The following is an 11,292-nucleotide window of genomic DNA, read 5'->3' on the forward strand; positions in this document are numbered from 1 at the left end:
ACTACTCATACCATTGCATGGCACTGGTAGCTTTCTTCCAGTTTTGTGGGGCTGGTGGCAAAAGAGCGAAGGCACAGCGGTGGGCTTCAGCTTCTTTATGCCATGCTTCAGAAGAATCAGAGGCTTAAACTGACCTGCTGTGAAATGCTCCTGGAAATATTAACAAAAAAGTGGTTACACCCAAACTGATAAGGGGTGCTTGAACAGCATGGAAATGAGAGAATAAAGCAGGCAGAGTTGGTAACTGTTGCGGGGCTGTTTTTTTTTTGTACAGCACACTTTTTTCCTAGACAAGATCAGTGCCAATACGGGAATTTTTAAAGGAAACTTGCCCGCTTGAAGGCGAAAAATTTTCCACTCGAAACCGCATTTGCTTAAGACGAAAAAGAGCGAGATACAGTGACAAAACTTAATTGCAAGAAAGGCGTAGCCCCCTGTTCCTTAATTCCACTTCTGTACTGCAAATGCGTCTTCAGCACCAGTATTATAATCCCTGTTCAGGATCCGCGTCGCGCGCCATCGTAGTAACAATGTAGCACATGTGTTAATCTTGTCTGCATAAGCCCACCCTTAACATTTCCAGCTTTGTCTAACGACTTTTTTGAAGCAGAGAAAAAGGCAGAAAATTTCAGACTTACCTCGCAAAGCTTGCTGGACTTATTCGGCGAGAAATCGCTCCAGCCGATGCGATCCAAGCAAACTTTTGTCCGCTTCTTGTCGTGCTTACCCAGGGGCACCGAAAACAGCCTTTTGCCCCTTCCCGAGCGCGTCGAGCAACCAAAGGCACAGCACACAGTCATGACCCGCGACTGATCACTACCCGACCCGCTAGGCAGACGAGTAGTTCACCACTTTGCTCGAGCAAAAATAGAGGAGGCTATATGGCTCGAGTCACAGCGCGGACCAAGCTTCCAGCAAGCGCAGAACAAGTCGGTTAGAGGCTGAGAAACAGCGTAGCAGCGTGATGGCACAAGATCAACTCGAACGTTGAAGTACGCTGCGCCGAGGCGATCGCTGTTCCTAAACGAGCAGACATTCTTTTCTCCGTGCGAGCAGATACAAAATGGACGCCGACTTCCGGCAGAAAAACAGAAACCCAAACGGGAAAAGCCATATGCGGATACGGAAAAAAGGCGGCGGCGTACATCAAAGTTTGGCGGTACTTAAAAAAGCGGTAGCGGCAATAGAGGAGATTTAGGTGCGACCCCTTGACCGGACAATTTAAGGAAAGGAAACATATCTAAACATATCTAAGTGGACACCCGAACCGCGCCGTAAGGCAAAGAAAATGGAATGAAAATGGTTTTAAGGAAAGTAAAGGACGCCTGTCTCTCATATACCGGTGGACACCCGTACCGCGCCGTAAGGGAAGAGAAGACGAAGCGAAATCGGCACAATGCAACGTTGCAAGAACGTAGTTAAATCGCCACGCAGGCAACGGCCGATTACAAAGCAGCAGACGCCACGCGGAACGCGGCCACGCGATGGACCGATGTAGTCCAAGCGCACGTTACATGTCATCCGAGCTTTTTAAAAGTCAACTGCAAGATATTTGACGCCAGCGTCGCCAGGGTACAGTTTCTCTGCTGTAGTTTCCACATGAAAACGCGTACATCACACTCAAGCCAGTTAAAGCCAAGCCAACCACGAGCCAACCAGAGAGAAATTCACGAAAAAAAAATGGCCGCTTCTAGTAAGGGCAGAGGCACTGTTTCTCCAAACTCCGCCAGAAAAGCTCGCGAAATTCGCATAAATGCCATCTACGAGGAAGCCAGGAAAAGGGCAATAAGTAGAAGCAAAGCGAAACTCATGGAAGACCCAAAGCCGTCTACCAGCGATCCTGAAAGCAAGGTCGAAGACAAGGCATACCGTGACAGCACTTCTGCGTCCTCAGTAACACGCAGTAAGGATGACAGCGAACGCCTGGTGGGACCCCCGGTCGACTTGTCAGCTGAGCCAAACTTCACGACGAAAGCTCGCGTGTTTGATCTAAAAGCAATTTTCGAGGAAATCAGGACGACGGCCGTGAGTAGAAGTGAAGGCGCGAGACTCGCAGAAGACCCAAAGCCGTCTACCAGCGATCCTGAAACCAACGTCGAAGACAAGGCATACCGTGACAGCACTTCTGCGTCCTCCGTAACACGCAGTAAGGATGACAGCGAACGCCTGGTGGGGCCCCCGGTCAACTTGTCAGCTAAGCCAAACTCCACGAAGAAAGCTCGCGTGTTTGATCTAAATGCAATTTTCGAGGAAGCCAGGACAACGGCCGTGAGTAGAAGTGGAGGCGCGAGACTCGCAGAAGACCCTAAGCCGTCTACCAGCGATCCTGAAAGCAACGTCGAAGACAAGGCATCCCATGATAGCACTTCTGCGCCCTCCGTAACACGCAGTAAGGATGACAGCGAACGCCTGGTGGGGCCCCCAGTCAACTTGTCAGCTGAGCCAAACTACACGAAGAAAGCTCGCGTGTTTGATCTAAATGCAATTTTCGAGGAAGCCAGGACAACGCCCGTGAGTAGAAGTGAAGATGCGAAACTCATGGAAGATCCAAAGCCGTCTACCAATGATCCTGAAACCAACGTCGAATACAAGGCATACCGTGACAGCACTTCTGCGTCCTCCGTAACACGCAGTAAGGATGACAGCGAACGCCTGGTGGGGCCCCCGGTCAACTTGTCAGCTCAGCCAAACTCCACGAAGAAAGCTCGCGTGTTTGATCTAAATGCAATTTTCGAGGAAGCCAGGACAACGGCCGTGAGTAGAAGTGGAGGCGCGAGACTCGCAGAAGACCCAAAGCCGTCTACCAGCGATCCTGAAAGCAACGTCGAAGACAAGGCATCCCATGATAGCACTTCTGCGCCCTCCGTAACACGCAGTAAGGATGACAGCGAACGCCTGGTGGGGCCCACGGTCCACTTGTCAGCTGAGCCAAACTCCATGAAGAAAGCTCGCGTGTTTGATATACATGCAATTTTCAAGGAAGCCAGGGCAACGGCCGTGAGTAGAAGTAAAGATGCAAAACTCATGAAAGATCCAAAGCCTTCTACCAGCGATCCTAAAAACAACGTCGAAGACAAGGCATCCCAAGACAGCACTTCTGCGCCCTCCGTAACACGCAGTAAGGATGACAGCGAACGCCTGGTGGGGCCCCCAGTCAAAGTGTCAGCTGAGCCAAACTCCACGAAGAAAGCTCGCGTGTTTGATAGAAATGCAATTTTCGAGGAAGCCAGGAGAACGGCCGTGAGTAGAAGTAAAGACGCGAGACTCGCGGAAGACCCAAAGCCGTCAACTAGCGACCCTGAAAGCAACGCCAAAGACGGGGCAACTGGTGGGAGCAGTTCTACGTCCGCCGCTACGCGAAGTGAGGAAGGCAGCGATGAAGACCTCGTGGGACCGCCCATCACACTCTCTGCTGAAGTCAACGAGAAAAGAACTAGCTTGGAGGAAGACGAGGAGGAACGTGAGCATACCACAGAAGCATATCGGGCAATTCCAGTGAAAGAGCTACTTACGCTGCGGCATGGCACAAATATTGTGTCTGCATTGGCTCTGGATCCCAAAGGAGCACGTCTTGTCACTGGCGGGTATGACTTTGATATTACATTGTTCGATTTTGCTGACATGGATTCATCTCTGCAGCCGTTCCGCTCGCTCCGGCCTTGCGACTGTCACCAGATAAGAAACCTCGAGTACAGCTACACAGGTGACACGTTTCTGGTAGTATCTGGGAGTGCTCAAGCCAAAGTACTAGATCGAGATGGTTTCGAAGTGATGGAATGCGTTAAGGGAGACCAGTATATTACAGACATGGCGCGCACCAAAGGTCACGTAGCTATGCTAAATTACGGCTGCTGGCACCCGCGCAGTCGTGAAGACTTTCTCACTTGCGCCAACGATGGTACATTGCGTCTGTGGAATGTGGGCAAGCCCAATTGCCACAAAGCGTTGGTGAAAACCAAGCAGCTGGGCCGCCTTAGGGCCATCCCGTCGACATGCCGATTTAGCCGGGACGGCCAGCTTATGGTTGCCGGCTGCCAGGATGGGTCACTCCAATTTTGGGACCAGCGGCGCGCATTGGTGCACCCCAGCAGCACGGTCCGCGAGGCACACCAGCGGGGAACTGACGTAACCTGCATGGCGTTCGCCCATGACGGCCGCCAGCTGGCCACGCGCTCTTGTGATGACACGCTGAAGTTGTGGGACACCCGCGCATTGCGGCCCACAGCGTTACACACGTTTTCAGACCTCGACAATTTGTACCCGGCCACTGACTGCGGTTTTAGCCCAGACGACCGGGTTGTGTACACAGCCACCTCGAATGCCGCTGGTAGGGGCCAGTTGGTGTTCTTTGAGCGTGACGCCATGCGGGAGGTGTTGCGACTCCAGCTGCCATCGCCAGTGGCCCGTATCATATGGCATGCACGCCTCAACCAACTTCTGGCGGGGTTGGCATGCGGAGAGGTGCGCCTGCTGTACGACGCAGCCTACAGTCACCATGGTGCACTCTTAGGTGCATTCAAGGCAGCTCTGGCCAGACCTACACCGCAGGGCCTCACGCAGGCGCAGGTGCTCACACCACATGCACTGCCACTGTTTCGTGAGGAGCGACCGCGCAGCTCACGCAAGCGTCTGGAGAAGGCACGTAAGAATCCTGTGCTGTCTCAGAGGCATGATCTTCCAGTGACGGGCCCTGGGCAAGCAGGCCGTATTGCTTCAACAGGCAACAGTCTGTCTTCCAATATTTTGCGCAACCTGGGCACCACCAAGCGTGTTGATGACAATGTGGACCCACGCGAGGCCATCCTCAAATTTGCCAAGAAGGCAGCTGAGAACCCTTATTGAGTGACGCCTACCTGCGCTTCAACACAGCCTAAGTCAGTCTTCCAAGAAAGTGAAGAGCCAACACCTGCTAAGAAGTCAAAGCAGGCGTAGTGCCTTTTGGTTCCAAAATGCACATGGCGTGGCAAGCCCCGGCGTGAACTGTTGGCCCAAGCGTATTTGTATGAAAGGTGCCATGTCGATCGTGCTATGGAATTGTTGCAAGAACTTTTGAATTCTCAATCCCATCTGACAGACTGTTGTATTACTGCAGTGCTTGCATTTCCCTTGATATTGAAGTGGCAGTAGTGTACGTAGGTCATCACGCGGTGATGTGCTCACACTGGTCACTGTTCCTTATAACAGCACCTGCTAGTGCCACTATTTGTACATATTCATGTTGTAAGTGTACCCATAAAGGTGATCATGCATAAACTGAGACACTGTCTGTATTAGTGCATGTTCAAGCACTAAAAGTTTTTCTGCTGGTTTTCAAAACGTGTATTTGTTATTTTTCCTTACTCTGCCCCGCCGCGGTGGCTCAGTGGTTAGGGCGCTCGACTACTGATCCGGAGTTCCCGGGTTCGAACCCGACCGCGGCGGCTGCGTTTTTATGGAGGAAAAACGCTAAGGCGCCCGTGTGCTGTGCTATGTCAGTGCACGTTAAAGATCCCCAGGTGGTCGAAATTATTCCGGAGCCCTCCACTACTGCACCTATTCTTCCTTTCTTCTTTCACTCCCTCCTTTATCCCTTCCCTTACGGCGCGGTTCAGGTGTCCAAAGATATATGAGACAGATACTGCGCCATTTCCTTTCCCCAAAAACCAATTATTATTATTAAGCTCTGTTGCCACTTAAACTCACTCTGCATTTTTAATAATAATAATTCGTTTTTGTGGAAAGTAAATGGCGCAGTATATGTCTCATATATTGTTGGGCACCTGAACCGCGCCGTAAGGGAAAGGATGAAAAAGGGAGTGAAAGAAGAAAGGTGCCGTAGTGGAGGGCTCCGGAATAATTTCGACCACGTGGGGATCTTTAACGTGCACTGACATCGCACAGCACACGGGCGTCTTAGCGTTTTGCCTCCATAAAAACGCAGCCGCCGCGGTCGGGTTCGAACCCGGGAACTACGGATCAGTAGACGAGCGCCCTAACCACTGAATCACCGCGGCGGGTTGTCTCTCTGCATTTTTGAGAGTAGATAATTTGCTCCAGATGTTGGATATCTCTAAGTATAAAGTTTGATGAGTATATGGAAAAGGAAGTTAACATCTTGCTTCCTTGGTAGCAATACCTAGACTTTGTACAATGTAGCATTCCTGCAGGCTGTAGCCGAAATTTTGATTGCATTTGCTTCATCATCGTTTATATATGTGGTCACTGAAGTGAATACTAGGTCGAAATTTCAGGGGCCAATTTGTGGGCAGCTCTTGGTGGGGGTGGTTGGAGAGTGAGGGGGAAAATGCACAGAGTATTTTTTTTATTCTTTCTCAAATCTGTTAAATTTATTCATTAATTCACAGAAACAAAGGGTTCAGTGCAGTTTAAAAGAAGTTGCGGAAGGCACTTAAGACTAACGCTGCTTTGAATGCTAGTTTTTTCATTTTTATTTTATTTTTTCTCTTCTTTTCTAATGACACACTTATTAACATGGCCGTAAGGCAACGCATATACCGTATTTACTCGCGTAATGAACCCACTCGCGTAATGAACCCACCCCCCACTTTCTTAGACGAGAAATGAATTTTTTTTTTCCGTCGCCGAAATGTCGCTTCCATGAAATCGAAAACGATGGATGGATGGATGGATGGATGGATGGATGGATGGATGGATGGATGGATGGATGGATGGATGGATGGATGGATGGATGGATGGATGGATGGATGGATGGATGGATGGATGGATGGATGGATGGATGGATGGATGGATGGATGGATGGATGGATGGATGGATGGATGGATGGATACGGCTGAACCCTTTACATCGGGCGGTGGCTCAAGCCACCTAGCCATGTCTTGTGAAATTTTACTCCTGTCTTGATTTTAGCCACCAATCAGATAACCTTCGCTTGGTTACTTCTAACCTCTTAAAATCCACTTTCCCCTCACTATCCCTAAACCCCAATGCCTTGGGTAAGTCAGCCCCGCTGCCTTCCACTGTAGGGTGAAGCCCTTTACAGAAAAGTATCAAGTGTTCAGCCGTTTCCTCCTCCTCTCCGCACGCAATGCACAAAGTGTCTATTTCCTGGTACCTGACTCTATACGTCTTAGTCCGCAAAACTCCAGTCCTGGCCTCAAACAGCAAAGAACTTCCCCTACAATTATCATAGATATTTTCTTTGACAATTTCCTGTTTAAAGGTCCGGTATGTTTCCAGTGCCGATTTTGTCATTATCCCTGTTTTCCACAACGCTCTCTCTGTTCCTTTAACCTTTTTCTTAACCGATAATTGCTGATTTGCCCCCTTACTGCTGTCCAGATATTTGCTTGTCAATTTTCTAGTTCGCTTTCTCCATTTCGTGTCAACATTCTTTATATACAGGTATCTGAAAACTTTCCTAGCCCACCGCTTTTCCTCCATCCTTCTCAATCGTTCCTCAAATGCTATCTTACTGCTAGCCTCTCTGCTCTCGAAAGACGCCCATCCCATATCCCCCTGTACCACCTGATTTGGTGTATTGCCATGTGCTCCCAAAGCTAACCTCCCTACTCCCCGTTGCCTAATTTCCAGCCTTGCTTGAACATCTGGCCTCATACACAGGACCGCATTCCCGAAGGTCAGGCTAGGGACCATCACCCCTTTCCAGATCCCTCTTACCACCTCATACCTATTGTAATTCCACAGTGCCCTATTTTTCATGACAACTGCATTCCTACTAGCTTTATTCATTACATATTTTTCATGCTCTGTCAGATACTCAGCACTGTTATTTATCCACACCCCAAGATACTTGTACTCATTCACTACATTTAGCACGAACTCCTGTATTCTATGCTCGCCGCCCTCTTCATTAAATATCATGACTGCAGATTTTTCCTTACTATACTTGAAGCCTAATCTATCTCCCTCTGTACTGCATATGTCTAACAACTTCTGCAGGTCTTCCTTGTTGTCAGCCATTATCACTATATCGTCCGCGTATATTAGTCCCGGTAATGTCTGTTTAATCAATTCCCCTTGCTTGAAAAAAGATAGGTTGAAGCCTAGTCCACTCCCCTCTAGCTTGGCTTCCAAACCTTGCAGGTACAACATGAACAACAAAGGGGACAGAGGACATCCTTGTCTAAGCCCCCGCTGTATCTCTACAGGCCCTGATACATTTTTTTCCCATTTTATGAGCACTCTGTTACCTCTATATATATCTTTTAAAAGATTAATTACTCCATTTTCCACATCCAATGTGCCCAATATGTCCCACAAATGCTCCTGAGTAACGTTGTCATAGGCTCCCCTAATATCCAGAAATGCTAGCAATAAGGGCCTATGTTCCTTTTCCGCAATTTCTATACACTGTGTCAATGAAAATAGATTGTCCTCCAACCTCCTTTGTTTCCGGAACCCATTCTGTAGTTCCCCTAACACCCCCTCGTTCTCCACCCAAGCCTGCAGTCTATCCTTTATAATTTGCATCACCACCCTGTAAACCACAGATGTCACTGTTATGGGGCGATAGTTACTTACGTCTGCTTTGTCCCCCTTTCCCTTATATATCATGTTCATTCTACTTAATCGCCATTCATCGGGGACTTTCTCATCCACTATCATTTTGTTCACTACCTGTATTAATGTTTGCTTGGATTTTGGTCCTAACTTCTTTATCAACATAATCGGGATCCCATCTGGTCCTGTTGATGTGCCACTAGGAACCTTCTTCTCTGCCCTTTCCCACTCTCCTTGCTCAAGTGAAGCTATTGCTGTAACCGGTCTATCCTCCTTCGATAAACTATGTACCACGTGCTTTGCTGAAAATTTTTCCGTCATCCTTGTTCCTATGTGTTTTATTGCTTCATCCCCTTCTAGTCGAATACCCTCATCTGTAACAATAAACCTTTGTTCTAGCCTAGTTTTATTACTCATTGCATTTAGATGTTTCCAGAATTTTTGGGCTGCTTTTCTATCCTTTTTATTTACTTTTGACATCCATTGGGCACCCTTTCTTCTAATTTTCTCATTAATCAAATAGGATGCGTCCCTTCTACACTTTATGAAGGTATCCCATTTTTTGTCTACTTCGGGTTTTGGTTCCCCCCTCTTCTTGGAATATCTGTGTTCTCTGGATGCTTCCTTGCGCTTTTCTATTGCCCTCTTGACCTCCTCATCCCACCAACTCTTGGGTTTGCGTCTTTTCCCTTTTAACTTTACTCGCACCTTAGCTAGCTCTAGCTCCAGTAATCGAGTTAATTTGGTATAAGTCCATTCTGTTTCACTATCCTCAAAAATTACTTTCTCGATTCTTTTGGCTGCTACTTCCAATTGCTTTTCTGAGTAAAAATTTCCCCCTGATTGTTCATCTTGCTTCAGTCCTACATTGCTTTTTCCTCTGAAGCTCAACTTGATACGCTTGTGGTCACTACCTAGACTTCTGGAACCATCTTCATCTATGCTCATTACCCCTAATCTGTTATACATCCTCTGTGACATTAGTGCATAATCTATCGTCGAGTGCAGACTCCCCGCCTCCCATGTTATGAGCCCTTCACACTTCTCGGTGCTGTTGCATACAACTAAATCATGCCTGTCACACATGTCCTGCAGCATGCTTCCTGTCGAATCCGTGTACCCATCCAGGTCTTCTATGTGTGCATTCATGTCACCTAATATAATTATCTCGCCCTGTCCTCCTAGCTCATCAATGTCGCTTGCAATACATTCTAACATTTTCCTGTTTTCCTCTCTGGCATTGACCCCTGTCCACAGGTATACAAAGCCAAGGAGTGTTAGCTTGCCTGCCACTGTTCCTTTTAGCCATAAATGTTCCCTGCATCCCAGTCTAACCCTTTGAAAATTCATACTTTTATGAATGAATGCCCCAATTCCACCTCCCTTTCTGCTGCCCTCTGTTCTATTGCAATATTCCCATGCGTAGTCTGGGTTACAGGGTGGTTCCTCCATGTCTCTAAGATGTGTTTCCGCTAAACCATATACCATTAATTCCTCCTGTCTTAACTGTTCTTCTATTTCCTCCCATTTCAGTCTATTCCTGCCACCTTGCATGTTAATGAAACCTATATCTGAATTAACTTGGCCCTGGCGCTTGCGTCTCTTTCTTCCCCTATGGTTCCATTGTCCGTTTGATCTTAATTCTTCCTTCTCTACACTGGTTCCATCAGAGCTCTGGGTCCCCCCAAAAAAGCTGTTGCCTGGCGACCTATCCTACTACCCACCTTCTTGCCAGTGGCACCACCGTAGTGGATGCCATCCTGTGCAAAAGGGTGGGGCCTAACCTCATACACTTCCCTGTTCACCTCCATCACCTCGTATCTTAGTCGTCGACTCAATAGCCTAATTACCCGATTAGTCTCCACTGCTTATAGCGCCATGCCTGCGCTGCGGCGGCAGTGCGAAGTAAAGACAAACGCACTTCAACGGCGCTGGTCGCCATTTCGCTAGCACTTCGCTTTGTTGCTGTTGGAGTTGAGTGCGCGCTACGGCCTTGGCGTTATTTCGTGCGTCCTCTGCATTTGCTGTGCGTTGTGTACGGCCTTGGCGTTATTTCGTGCGTGCTGTGCGTTGTGTGATGAGGCGTTACTCTAGTTACACGGCAGCTTTCAAACTCAAGGTTGTGGAGCATGCCTTAGAGCATGGAAACCGTGCGGCTGGACGGCATTTCAGTGTGGACCCCGTGCGTGTGCGCTACTGGAGGAACCAGCAGGACGAACTGAGAGCGACGAAGAAAGATCGCCGCGCCTTTCGAGGGCCGAAGCAGGGCAAGTTTCCTCGCGTGGAAGAAGCAGTCTTGAATTATGTCAAGAGGCTCCGCAATGAAGGATGTGCCGTGTCCCATGAGCTCATACAGAATCACGCGCGGGCCACTGCAAGAGGCCATGGCATTCCCGCAAATGAATTTAAGGCCAGTTTTGGCTGGACGACGCGTTTCATGCGACGGAACGGGCTGTGCCTCAGAAGGCGCACAACGTTATGCCAACGGCTGCCGGCGGATTGCGACGACAAAGTGCGTGATTTCCACCGCTTTGTTATTCGTGTCCGTGAGGAGAAAAAGTTTCTGCTCTCGCAGATCGGGAACGCGGACCAGACGCCTATCTGCTTCGACATGCCAAGAAACAGCACGGTCGATACCAAAGGTTCTAAAAGTGTGCTCGTGAAGACGACGGGCGCTGAGAAGCAGCGGTGTACCGTGATGTTGGCGATAACAGCGGACGGCAGGAAGCTGCCTCCGTTCGTTATCTTCAAGAGAAAAACTCTGCCAAAGGGAGCTCTTCCGGCTGGTATCCACGTTCGCGCACATGAGAA

At 48.8% G+C, this 11,292-nt stretch overlaps 1 pseudogene; it reads left to right on the top strand.

Annotated features, from left to right (window-relative positions):
• Positions 1–1,690: 1,690 nt before the first annotated feature.
• Positions 1,691–5,225, top strand: LOC144133450 (WD repeat-containing protein 70 pseudogene; annotated as a pseudogene).
• Positions 5,226–11,292: the final 6,067 nt, after the last annotated feature.

The sequence above is a fragment of the Amblyomma americanum genome, chromosome 1 (assembly GCF_052857255.1).
Source record: "Amblyomma americanum isolate KBUSLIRL-KWMA chromosome 1, ASM5285725v1, whole genome shotgun sequence".
Classification (NCBI taxonomy): Eukaryota; Metazoa; Arthropoda; class Arachnida; order Ixodida; family Ixodidae; genus Amblyomma; species Amblyomma americanum.